The sequence below is a fragment of the Dreissena polymorpha genome, chromosome 6 (genome assembly GCF_020536995.1).
Source record: "Dreissena polymorpha isolate Duluth1 chromosome 6, UMN_Dpol_1.0, whole genome shotgun sequence".
In the NCBI taxonomy this organism is placed as follows: Eukaryota; Metazoa; Mollusca; class Bivalvia; order Myida; family Dreissenidae; genus Dreissena; species Dreissena polymorpha.
The window spans coordinates 104,914,169-104,928,853 of NC_068360.1; the positions used below are offsets into that span (position 1 = coordinate 104,914,169).

Here is a 14,685-nt window from a genome sequence, read left to right on the forward strand (position 1 = left end):
GCACAAAGGCATTGGAATTCACTGCGTGCAGGGCTCAAAGGGTAGAAAAGGCACTCAAAATCATAAAAAGAGCTAAAAACATGTATTAGCTGTCAAAATCATTAATGTGATATAATTTGAAAGCTTAAATTGTTTAAAGGCGCGTCATTGTATGACGCTGTCATGTATAATATTTCACCGCGACGTCGCACGTGTCCGCTTCAACGTTTGACTTCATGCATTTTTAAAAGAAACATTATTTGCTTTGCGACGTCCACTAAATGGGTAACACCATATACGGTATTTATAATATGTATTATCAATGAATAAATGCTATGTAATAAATATTGTTTAAGATATTCAGATGAAGCGAACTGAAATCATTATTAAGAAGTTCGATCTTTATTGAAGATGTTTCAAATTGTCATTTATTAAACCTTTTATCCTAATGAGTGTATGCTATTATATTATACTTTGAATAGCATATCTGTTGTACTATCATCTTATTATTAATTTTATTTTTATTGGTAATTTTATTGTTAAAATCATTAATGTGATATAATTTGAAATCTTAAATTGTTAAAAGGCGCGCCATTGTATGACGCCGTCATGTATAATACTTTACCGCGACGTCGCACGTTCACGCTTCACCGTTTGACGTCATGCATTTTTAAAAGAAACATTATTTGGTTTGCGAGGTCCGCTTAATGGGGAACACCATATTCGGTATTTATAATATATATAATATATATTATCAATGAATTAATGCTATGTAATAAATATTACCATCATAGTTTAATCCGTTTGTGCATATCTTTAGTTTTGCTATAAATGCTGATCCCTCGGTGCATGCATATTTTTCTGTAGTATTATGCTAGACAAGGGCAACCAATCGTCTTTAATATCAAGGTCAGTGTATTTATTTAGTTATTTTTTTCATTTATTCATTCATGCATTAATTAATTAATACATTCATTCATTGTTTTATTTATTTATTTATTTACTTTTTTATTTATTTACTTATATATCTATTTATGTATTAATTAAGTAATTAATTAATAATTTGATTGATTGATTGATTGATTGATTGATTGATTGATTGATTGATTGATTAATTGATTGATTTATTTTTTGATTTATGTATTTATTTATTTATTTATTTATACAAGGTAAGAACACCGCCTTCATTAAAGATCACGGCAATGATATGTCATATGTAACTGTAAATAATTCCATGATATAAAGATACTTGCTATTGCAATAGCTTTACAAAAATTATTTTCTTACTATATTTTGCGTGACGTGGATTTTTGAATTAAATATAATGTAACGCTGTTTGGGTTGGTTCTATTGGTGTCATATTGTTGTCGAACATAAAAGAACAGAAACTGCTAGAAGTTATAGTTTATTACAACGTATACATATGTACATTGACCTTTGTACATACATTTTTGAGTAATGTAACGTAACATACATTCATTATATTGCAGAAAAGGGTCACTTCTTCAAAAATCGGAAAAACTCTGTGTTACGGCCAAAACTGTGGTTGTTGACAGGTATAATCGCAGCCATTGTAACAGCATTTCTGTACACCCGGGCAGTCACGATCGGAATAGCACGTTCGAATGCATATCCCATTGCCGGGCCTAGGACATACGCCTGGTTTGTCTAAAACGAGTACATTCACAATTGAAGCGAGTAATCTCACAAGTGAAACGAATTCATTCACAATTGTAACGAGTGCTCTCACAATTGAAACGAGTGCACTCACAATTACAACGAGTGCACACACTATTGAAACGAGTGCACTCACAATTACAACGAGTGCGCTCACAATTAAAACGAGTGCTCTTACAATTAAAACGAGTACACTCTCACAACTGAAGCGAGTAAACTCACAATACATATATATATTATTTATTTAATTTAAATAACGCTCGTTAATGATTTAAATTTTATATTTACATTCTATTACATTCCGTACTTCTGGTATAAAAATGACAATTGAAGGCATGAACATGATATAATACCTCCGCAGTAAATATCCGTACATCCTACAGACCCGTAGTAGCACCAACAAGTATTGCATTTGTCTTGGAACACCGAACCGTGCTCGTACCATTGTCCCTTGTAATAGCAGTAGCCTGTTAATAAGTGCTCATTTTTCAGATACTCTACTCATTTGATAATTTCCAATTTTACGATGGACAAAACAAAAAACAATATAAGACTACCAAAGATCAGAAATAAACAAAGTAGTCGCAATTCCGAGAGGAATATTGCTCCGTTGCTGGCATCGAAACTGAAAAACTATTAATAATTTATTGGACTTTATTGAAATTATTGTGCAATGATCTGAGTTGTCATACCACATAGCTGATATCGACCCGACAAAACGTTGCCTGATATAATTCTTATATCAGGAAAATTAAATGATAATATATCAGTCTATGTTTGGAGGTACATCATATTACTCTGAAACAACGCAAGCATTTAAATGTGCGATTTTAAACTCGTAAATACTACTCTCATCCACAGGTTTTATTTAATCAAGAAGCATACAACTAGGACATATTTTGTCGCGTCAATTCCAGACCCCCGTAAGTCATTTTTCTCTCATTTCGAGAAAACGTGATTTGCAAATTTGGATCCGAATAACTTTTTTTCTGTAATAGCAACAGCTTTAAAATTTGGCATATGTAGTCAAACTACGATTAGCTTAAGGCAGGTAAATTTTCATAAATATACGTCTCTTTAGTAGTCAATTATAGGAACAGGTGTTTATATTCTAGTTTAGAGTGTAGAAATTTACGAAATATAAGATTTCATTAAATTCCAAACACCTGTAAGAAGTAACGTGGTCTTGATCACATACCGACTTACGGGGTTTTAGCTTTTTAATTGTGCAATCTCGAAGGTCAGCTTCTGAAGATTTATCACGTTAAATTAATTAATTTAAAATGTTTTATACATTTAAAATTACTAAAATATTAATAGAAAATAACTGTCGGCTAATTTTCCCGAAAGTCTATTGTTTTTAGCGTTAGTGGCCAAATAGGTCTTACGATCATAGATCACTATAATTTGATGAAGCTCTTTTTAAAACACTATATACTATTCTTCTGAAGCTTTATTATCATAACATCCATTTGGCTGCGTTAGGCACTCAAGATAATTATTAAACATGCTAAGAAGAAAAAGATAATTGAAAAACAAAAACGAACATGTTATTTTAACTTAAACAAACTGATTATTGTGCAGTCCTTAACAAGTTTACTTAATCAAAATTTGTCGTAATGTAAAAGTACACTTTAAATACTTTGCAAACCAACATGCATGTAAAGTATAATACGTACATGTAATAACCCATCAGAAATTAAAGTGTTATCATTGAGTATAATATTTTTTAAACAAGAAAACACAACCAACAAACTCACAAAGTTCACTAAAACGTTTATGGATTAATTTAAGCATAAATAACTTCTAGCAAAAAAAAACACGTTTATCAGCACCAAGCCCGTTAGCTGATCATTGGTTGCTTTATACAATCATCTCGTGTCCAGCAGTCGTGTGAGTATCATCAGTTTTACTTTGGTCTGTAACTTTGTAATTTTCGAGGAAAAGTTTCTTGGATTTGTAGTATTGACTGTCGATTGGACTCATGTATTCAGACATACTGGTAAGATCGCGTATTTTATTCTAAAGACAGATCTGGCTGTTTTCTGAGCAGGGGTGCTAATGGCAACGCAGCTGTGTGAACTGCATTCCTCGTCGGTTGCATGCCATAAATAGTTACTGTACGGTATGACACATCGGAAAACGTAAGTTTCAGGTCAACATCCATAGGTCGGGGTTTTTCATATCGAAGACACTTCACCTTTGTTAAGGGTATATTGCTGAATTTCAATGACTATGTTGCTTTTAGGTAGTCATTATAGTGCTTTTTGGTCATTTGAATGATATTGAAATCGGCTTCACGTCGAACAGTCTTCATGGTTCTAATTAGGGAAACTGGACTGTACACTTCACACACTTTGAATACCTTTTTCAATGCCACTATGGACGTTGTCAACTTCCTGTATTTCAGAATGCCCGGGGCAGCGGAACTTTTGGACAATTTCTTCAACATCACTGGTGTTCATGAACAATTTCAAAGCTAGTGTCATCGCACTATTGCGATTCTGAGGAACACATGAATCTGACCACAATGTGATTTTTTTACATCTGGATGTTTGTACTTAATTGAATATAGTACTGCTATAAGTCCACTTGCCATCTCATTTGCCCCTCTCCCCGCATCAGCCTCCGTCCATATATCATTGTAGCAGGACCTGTCCTTTGAACAATGAGCCGTTAAATTATATACCGAAAACTTCCTCTTATATAAATTGTTTTTCACCTCTGCCCTGGGTAGGAAAATAACATTTTCCAAGTCAAAATACACTGTAACTTGACGATTATCAGAGCGCTTTGATTCTAAACGATCTTTTTTTCTCGAGCTGCTGAGATTCATTACGATCTTTTATGTGGTCTATATATTTCGGATTCTCCACGCTTTCAAAGTTCACATTTTCTATGTCACAAACATCACACCTATCCTTTTTATGTTTTTTTTAAATAATGTTAAATTCCTTGCTAAATATATCCCTGTATTGGCTATTCTTTAATGGTGTGAAGCTTTCAGCCTTGCATTTGTCTATGTACAATTCATATATTGCTTTTAACTACAAGTGAGCATCTAAATATTCAACTGAACTGTTTGCGGGACAGTAATGCGACGGTCGTCTTTCGAACGACTGTATATGTGTTCTATAAAATCTATGTCACGTTGCGGTATTCGCTTTGTTGTGTTACGTCCTCTCATATCTTCACATTTTGAAATATTTTCATGCAGATTCTGACTCTACATTCATCTACTCTTATCACCTTAAGTAAAATTCTTTACACACTCTGAACTTGTCATTGTCTTTTAACAGATAATATGTGTATGTATACTTTCTTCTGGAATTTGTTTTGTTAGTGTCATTACTTCGTTTTTCAGTTGTTTTTTGCAAATAACACATACTTTTTATCATCAGTAAGTGACCAAAACTCTTTGTTTACTCTGCTGATTTTTTTCGGAAATACCTTACTACATTTAAATCGGCACTTCCCTTCGCAATCTATGTTCAAATTAATTGTTTTGTTTGTACAATCACACCTTTCAAATGTGTATATTCTTGCCCAGATTGTCTTTTAACCTTCCTTTAATTCTTTGCCAAGGACATAGGATCTCTTGTAAGTTTTCTGCCTCGCTGTTTACTGTTTTCTGGTAAAATGTGTTCATGGTTCATAGCAGCATCACCTACTTCTAATTGGCTGTCTTCTGTTAGCAGGTTGACTAGTAACGTGGCATTATTATCAGCATTCACATTTACTTTGTCGATAATATAATTCTCATTATTATTGCTTTAAATCAGTTCTGTTTCTTTTTCAGCAACAAAGCGGTCTTCATTAGGACTTATGCTATGTAGAATGGTATGATGGTCTTCAGTAATAACGTCCACTGCATAATTTTCTTTATGCCCATTTACATTCACGTTTTCAATATCCTTGTCAGTAAAGACATTCTTTTGAAGTGGCTCAATTTCCTGGTCAATCACAAAGTGTTCATTATTGACATTTATGTTGAGAACAATATATGTTTTGATCACAATCAATATCAAAGTTATCCGTGCAAAGCGAACTAGGAGCCTTGTTTGTGTCACAAATGTGCACTGTTAAGTCATTACTCTTGTCGTCGAACAGTTCATCATTGCCTACATGCTCTTCAGGATCAATTTCATACTCGTCGAAAAGACGTAGCGTATCCAACAGGTTAAATCTGCTCATACTTGGAATTCATGTATATGGACACTTGTCTCAAAGAAAATGTCGCTTACACGTCTGTCAAATTCCCTTCTATTGACTGAAGGACATAAAGATATATGCATTGAAAATAATGTTCCAACGGTGTTGCTGAAAATGTTCTCACAATGAACTATGTGTAAGTGTACATTACAGGCATCCAAAATTTTCAATGATTTTCGATTACAAATGCATTTAAGTGTTTCTGGTCATAAGCTTGTAAAGCTTACATACAGTTTTTCTTGTTTTGAACAATCAACAAGACCTTCAAAGTCTCTGTCACATAAGTTGGAGCAGCCTGATACATCAACCACTTTAAGATTTGTAGAACTATGAATAAAACACAGCGTCGAAAGCGGGGCCTCTTCTATGATTAAACAGCGAAGTTTTTCAAAGTAACTGTGAGCCAGTACAAAATCTAATTCAAATGTTTTAATCGACCAGATAGAGTACGGCAATAATAGTTTTTCCACGTTTCTTGAATGCTTCTTAATCGATGTTAATGCAGTAGAGTCAACGCGAACACAAAGGTTGAACTGTATTTTTTCTAAACTTTTGATGATTTGTTTACAATGTTGTAGAACATAGAGTTGAGTCTGCAGATTACTGTCAAATAATCATAGAATTCCAGGTGCAATAACACGGTCGCCAGTAGTTCAACAGGCAGATCGCATATCGAATACCTGTCAAACAGATATTTGGTGTTGTTTGCAATTTGTTACATCTTATATTAACTTATATGAGAGGGAAAAAATCAATATTCATACATAATATATATTCCTAACTGACATGCAATTGAATTCAAAATGTAATGTATCAGATGTAAAACAGTGTACTGGATTGATTAATTATAGTTATTTAAATATAATGCTAAAATATCATTTTATATTTAAACTATGAATTTAATTGTCGGGAACATATAAGTATACAGATTCATTTAAGAGGAACGTTCATATTGGAATAAATTGTGGATTGTATAGCAATATGTGTTTGTGCAGTACATTTCATTTACAGTCAATTTATACTGGGCTTTGATTAATCTGTCCAAATGTTTTATCCGATTATCAGATGTAATTTAAATTCGAACGTTGATTCTTTATCAGTTTAACGACAAGGGTGCTTATTATTGTTTAACTATTACGGAGACACAAATGTGTATACATTTCGCAATGGATACACATTTGATAATACTTACATAATTTATAAAACGGCTCATTTCTGTTTGAATCGTTTCAAGCAAAATACAAAATTGAAACGGAATGTAAACAAAGCTGAGCGGCACACGTGGTCGATATGGTGAAATTTCATTGGCTATCGACTTACGGGATTTTGGAATTGAACAATTTCAACGTTTAGTAACTTACGGGGTTTTAGAACTGTCAAATAAGGCGTTTGCGGACTATAATAAACCACGTAAACAGTATCATTAGAAAGATCTTTTCAAAACAAGTCTAACGATACCAAATACTCTATATGGTCAAAAATTGACTTACGGGGGTCTGGGATTGAAAGCCGATTCTGCGTTGAACCTCCGGCAATGATCGAACATGCCAGAGAGAGTTGCAGCAACAGATGCATCTACAAACATAAAATAAGAATGTTTTTTTTATTTATGATCATAATGCTGACCATAATGATGAAACTTATGATGATGGTTATATATTGAAGCTAGGATGAAAATGAAGTTGATAGCGATTGGAAAAGTTTCAATGCACAGCGAAGTTAAATATAGTAATAATTTCAAAAAGTTCAACGCATCGTTTTCTTTCAATATACAGATTGGTTAAAGTATAGTAACGTATACTTATAGCTAAAAGTATGGTTATGAATGCAGCTGAACGTTTTATTTCGAAGTCGTTTGGGAATGCAGATGCAACTTCGATATATCCGAAGTTCGACTTATCCGAGCTTGTAGTTGGCAACGTTAAATGTTACTATTGTCAATGATTATTATACATAAGGGTGAAACAAAAGACAGTAATAACAACGAATGAACGAAATATTTTATTTGATTTGCGTATACCAAAACAAACAAAAAAATATGTTAAGCACGACGTCATTATAATATGCTTATGTGCCCGATTCATGAAATCAACACGCTTTGTCTTTTCATTCCATGCTCTTGAACGAGGATTTTAAAATTGCTAAAAATGTTTGTAAGCGTCTTAAACGTTCGTACAAATTATAACCATAACGTCACGTGACGGCGATAATGAAGCATGCTGCTGTTGTAATAGTGCCTTGGTTTCCACATCGCTGTCGCTATATTATGTTACATGATTTAATTATATGTTTTATTATATTATATTAACATATCGAGGTTTAAACTAAAGATGAGGTTTTCGCTAATTGTAAATATAATAAATACACAGGAAAAACATTGGCATTATGCCTCAATGATATGATCAATGTGTATCATTTCACTCGAGCTAGAGTGAAACTATCAAGTCGTCGTTTACTATTATTCACAACTGATTCATTGCTTAGCACGAAAAAAATATTTTATGGTTGTGACTTTCGGATTCGCGTTTTGGCATTTATATATCACGGTGCCTATACCACGTGACTTTTTAAGATCTGAGATTGGGAGGATAAAGCGCGACCCAGTTAGCATTTTTAATGATGTATTCTTTAATATTTCATCATTTTTAATGGGATAAAGGGATATCATGATCTTTTAAACAAATAAGTATTTTTTTCAGTAAAATGCAACAGCGCGTTTGTGATATGAAGTCCCCACACTGATCCGACATTTGTCTAACCGCTCAAACGCGCGGTTGTACTTTACTGAAAAAATACTTATTTGTTTAAAAAGATCATGATACCTATAGAAAACTCTTACGAATGAGCAGCTCTCCACTTTATCCCATTAAAAATGGTGAAATATTTAAAAAGAAATCCTTAAAAATGTTAGCGGGGTCGCGCTTTATTTTCCCAACACAGATCCAAAAAAACGTCACGTGGTATAGGCACTGTGTATATGTGATTTCAAATTTCGCCTGTATTTGTAGCCTACAAACAAATGCCTATGTACACATCTACACAGTGACCTCGTGCTTTACACGTCTCATGCATACCACACAAATATATAATCCCGTATGTCAGACAAAATAGTTGAACTAGCAGTTACAGAGCTAAACAAGTATAACATATGTAAAATGCATATAAACGAACTTACCTTACTATATGACCAATTGCAACGCCAAGCCAAATAATGATAATACAATTTGGACGATCGGTATTTATGTACAGTTTGAGTTTAATTAACATGACAAAAAAGAAATGCTAATCCCAAAGGCTTTGGATAGAATTTGCGATTAGCCTTTTACATGTGACTAAAATGGAAACAAAATGTTGCATATAAGTAAGCATCAGCGCTTCTGAAGTTGTATTATTTATCATTGCGTGTAGAATTATTGTCCTACCATTCAACTGAGTAATCACCAAGTTAAATACTCTGATAATAAAAAAGAAATGTGTCTGTATAAGCAATTTCTGCCGATAAGCCTTTAAAAACGAGAGGGATTACGACAGGCATTTCAAACAAACATAAATATTAATTGCCCTACTACTTTAGGTATTTAAGGTGTTTACAAATACATTTAATCCTTATGCAACCGTTGCTGTTGACACTGCAACAGGTGCTGATTCTGTTCGTTCAGTCCGATGTGTATTATTAATACGACATTAACTTCAATTACGTCTACTTATTCAGCTACCCCCTCTCCAGCTTCAACACTTGCAACTTATTGTACTACTACATCAACTACTAACACTAGCATAAGAACGACTGCAAGTACTTCTGCTACAACTACTGCCGAAAGCATAAAATAATCATATATAGTATGTAGTATATATAGTATAATTATTCAAGAAGCGCAGAGAACAATTTAAAGGAATATAAATTTTTCTCGCGTATACTACTTAATCCCATCAGATAGATTTTAATCAATTGTATTATTGTCTAAACTTTACGTAAATATTTTATTTACGAATGTGTTCTTTCTCTTGTTTATTTTTAAACGAAACTTCTGATTCATTATGGATTACTTTTTCTTGGCAACCTTCTAAACTAGCAATATGTCTTATAATTTTAATGTATTTGCTATGTGTACAACTATCGGCAGAATTATGAAGATGGATTTGACATTAAGATGCGGAACTAGTCCGCGACCACATAATATTTCTGCACATATGAGCTTACGAATAACACTGCCATTGGTATTTAGCAAGGAATGTTAATTGTTCAACGCATCATGTTTAAGATCCCTATGTACATTTATATTTGGTTGTCACACAAGAACAAAAAAGGTTAAAAGTGGTGTTTTGAAAATCGGTATGCAGACCGCTACCTTTCACCAAATCACTCAAAAATCGATGATTGAAGGCAATCCGCGCGGAGAAATAGTTCGCGGAGGTATCTTTTACTTACATGTATTTACAAGTAGTACATTATGCTGGTCACGTGGAGAAAGAATTCTCTTGACATAACATTTTGCCTTATGAAAATAGTCCACTGCGTGTTACGTTATAATCGCGTAACACAGCTCTCCTTATCGGTCACATGGGCAGGTCAGCCAATAGATGTATTCGCGAAGACGCAGCAGGACTTCTAAATGTACTCTGAAATACACAAATACACGTGCACATATGAGGCTATTAGTTATCAACCTTAATAACAGCCGATTCTCTATCAGATCAGCGGGAAAGAAACGGAAAAATCCAATACTATTTTACTTAGTGATCAATAAAACCATTATTTAATTGTGTAAAGCAAAAACAAAGATAAAAGAAAATGTTTTATTTTTATATGCATATAAATTCCATTTCATTATCCAATTCTATTGAGTGTGATATATGTTTAAATAATACTCCGCATTTTGACTCGGCACATGGTCACTGAATCGTCGAGGGAAGAAATAATTGATTATCGATAAACGTTGATAACACAATATTGCTTTCAAGATGAGGAAAGGAAACTACCGAAATACTATAGTGTCAAAACGGTTCCGTCTGTATGGAACTCTTTATTGAAAGACTGAATAGCATATTTATATTGACCCGCGTCGCTATGGTCCAGCCGTGCAGTTTGTCAGGTGATACCTAATGAGACGACGAAACCTTACGTGACTTATAGCGCACGGCGCGGCTCCTGACCAGACTGCGAAACTTCGCAACTGTGTAGAAAGGGCTTTAGCTACGCTAGCCAACGCGCCATAACACCCATTTTCGGCTCTAAAAGTAATATTTGAATGTGTCAAAAAAGCATCGTTATGAAGAAACGAAAAAAGCTGGTTCCGATTATGAGGGCGGCACGCTCAGATGGCAAAGAAGCCTATATTAAGGTCGACATGTTGTTTATCAACAAACAGCTGTACGTCGAATACGACAACAGTGCGATAGCACTAAAAGTTATCTCTTTGAATATTGAAGGGTTATCTTCTACAAAGAGCGGTGGCAGCAAACTTTCGTCATTTTTGGTTGAACATGATATAACCTGTTTAATTGAGACCAGGACTAATATAAATTCAATAATTGACTTTAAAGTTTACATCAATCCTATGCACTTGTACAGACGCTTTCAACGCCGTAGAGCAAGGCGTTCGAGCGACAGGATCATCTTGTATACAAAAGACAGTATTCGCAAAGAGGAAAGAAATAACATAGACTTTTTGCTAGGGCTTAACATAGATAAAACACATTTCAATATTGAAAATGATATGTATTTAGTTGTTATGTATATTCCATCTGAGAATTCACCAACCCATGATATGTATGATGTTAACATTTTTCAACTGTTTGAATCCGATATTATCTTTTGTTATAGTAAACGGAAAGTATTTATCACTGGTGAAGCAAATGCTAGAACCGTTTATAAAGCTGATATTATTGACAATGACAGAAACTTAAGTGATTTTGATTTATTTTAAAGGTCAGCCTGTGACCCTGGTGCAAATAGATTTGATGATTATTTGTTATACGTGTGTAAAGCTACTAACATAAGAATTGTAAACGGTATAATATTTCCAGATAAAGGAGTTGGCAAATTAACTTGTTTTATCCATAAACGGGGAAGTACAGTAGACTATCTGTTAGCATCAGTCAAAAAAATTACGATTTAACATATTTTAAGGTGCACGATTTCACGGAATTCTCAAATCATGTCCCAGTGACATTTGCTCTGAGCTTGAACAATCCGGTTACTAACTGTAAAAATAATCAGCGCGTATACGTTAAATGGAAATCAGATTACAGGGATAATTTCGTGCACGACATATTAAACGGTGCTCAAGAACTAGAACAAAATTTGCAATCAGGTATTCACTCGCGATGCGATCCGGATTTATTAATATAAGTCTCTGAGTTCACTGATTTCCTAAATAAACGAGGTAAAAAATATTTTAAACATGTAATTAGCAATAATGTTATTTCCAATCATAGTTAATAACTAATAACTTCCGCTGACACCGATAAACAACGCTGGTTTTACGAAAAATGCAAACGAAAACGGACAGAATATACTCAAACAGTTTACCACTACAATTTTAATAAGAATATGCATACACGAACAACCATTTATGTCGGAAAAATAAAATCTGAGTTTAACATAAATAAAATCTAAGTGTTACAGAGAACAGGTTGTGAAATTAAATTAAATAACATAAGTCGCAAAAAAAATCGCGGATTCTGGAAATTATTCAAACAAAAAACGGTATCAACGAAAGCGGATAATATATCGCTGCAACAATTCTATGAATATTTCAATACGTACGCTTCTGAGGCTGACGTTAACGTAAACAACGACGAAAGTGATAGTTATTTACGGCAGTTTGATTATATAGAAAATCCAATCAGCTCTTACCCAGATCTAGACACACCCATTTCCGAAGAAGAAATAATTAAAGCTACAAGGCGTTTGTTTAAATAATAATAAGGCAGCCTCAAACAATATTATTTATGAATGCTTACTGGTCAACGGGAGTTATTATTCCTTTACATAAACGGGGCGATAGATCTGATCCAAATAACTTTAGAGGCATCACGCCGTTAAGCTGTTTTGCGAAACTATGTACAAGTGTGATCCTTTTAATTGAACGCTTACAATCTTTTACAGAAACCCATGACATTCTTACAGACGCTCATGTCGGATACAAACCCAATTGCAGTACTGTAGATGCAATTTTCATTCTTAATCATTTAATAGAAAAGGAAATATATAGTAAAAACCAATTTTTCTGCTTCGTGTTGATTACCGGAAGGTCTACGACCTTTTATATAGCGGACAGCTATGGCATAATATGATTTTATCGGGAATCGACGGCAAGTTAAATTCACTTGCACTCTATGTATAGTGAGTTCAAACTACAAGTAAAACACATGGACTCACTTTCGGGCCTTAACATCGCTGATCATGTTTTCGTTATTTATTAATGATATAGAATTTAATTTGCAAAACGAAATTAACGATGGAATAACGTTAAATCAATTGTCTATTTATCTCCTTCTATTTGCGGATGATGCTGTTATTTTCTCAGAAACTAAAGAAGGACTCCAGGAATCGTTGAATAATATTGCAATGAATGGAATTAAACTGTTAATATTGAAAAAAATATTGATTTTCCGAAAAGGCGGCGCGCTAAGCAAAAACCACAAATGGACCTACAAAGAAAACGATATCGAGAGTTAGCAATTTTAACTACCTTGGAATTGTGATGTCAAGTGGGGGCTCATTTATATCTACGAATACATTTTATGGCAAAGCCACAAGGTCGATGAATTCATTTTTTGTATTATAAAAGATATGGAAATGCCAATAGATGTTAGGTTGAACTGTAAGGATACAATTTCCTTGTTTCTTTTGATGAAATTAAAAGATATTTAACAATTCTTAGGTATCTACCAATGTATAAAGGAAATCGACCAAATTCAGCATACAGTGATGTTGAGAATATGTAACGTCATGCTTTGCCGCCATGGCGCGTTAACGTCGGCCGTCGATGACGGTGACGTCATTGTTGTTGTTATGATTTAAATAGAGTAAATAAAAAATCGAACCATTAAGACGCGTAGTACTTTCTTAGCAACATTTCTCACAAATTATGGTGCCGTGACGAAAAATGAAAATGAAACAAGATCTACAGAGAGTATTGTCTATCCAAAATGGGAGTAGAGCAATCATCGCACATGAACTTGAAGAATTACAGACTGCAAAAGATGAAGATGGTCTTGACTCCATCGAGATGATTTTGAACAACATTTCAGAAGTATTGGACTCGTTAAAAGCGATTGATGAGAAGATTTTAAGTCAAACAGAAGTTGAGCGAATTCCCGAAGAGATGAAGAAAACAGCGACGTACACGAATCAGTTTAACGGAAGTTACAGAAATTAAAGAAAGAGTTTATGTCACCAGATAAGAACAATAAAACAGTTTACCTCCCAGGTCTGCCGTCGGCTTCAATCACCACTGATGAGAGCACGCTTGTAACACTCGCATCCGCCGAAGCACTATATGACCTTTCATCGAGTTCCACCGCACACGCACCCTACGGGCTACAACCAACTACTGTCGATGTAGTTACTGGACTACCGCAAAACTCCGCAACCACGCAGACTTGGTCACTGCCGACTTTAACCACAACGCCAGTATGGCTCCACAATGTTTCAAAACCGCACATTCAGGAAAATCCACGATTTCCGCCACAGCGCCATCTTGGGTTCTTGACCACATCTTTTGAGCTACAATCGACTTCCACTGAGTTGCTTTCTAGGATACACACTTCAACCACAGCGCCTACTGGACAGCCCGTTTATCCCGCCGG

The 14,685-nt window shown here is 34.3% G+C and overlaps 1 long non-coding RNA gene across 1 annotated transcript; it reads right to left on the reverse strand.

Moving 5' to 3' along the window:
- Window positions 1-1,371: 1,371 nt before the first annotated feature.
- Window positions 1,372-9,068, reverse strand: LOC127833998 (uncharacterized). The gene is made up of 4 exons (XR_008027721.1): window positions 9,044-9,068; window positions 7,359-7,443; window positions 2,010-2,123; window positions 1,372-1,647 (listed from the first exon to the last, which is right to left on the reverse strand). It is a non-coding gene; the product is annotated as an uncharacterized LOC127833998 (long non-coding RNA).
- Between the last annotated feature and the right edge of the window lie 5,617 nt (window positions 9,069-14,685).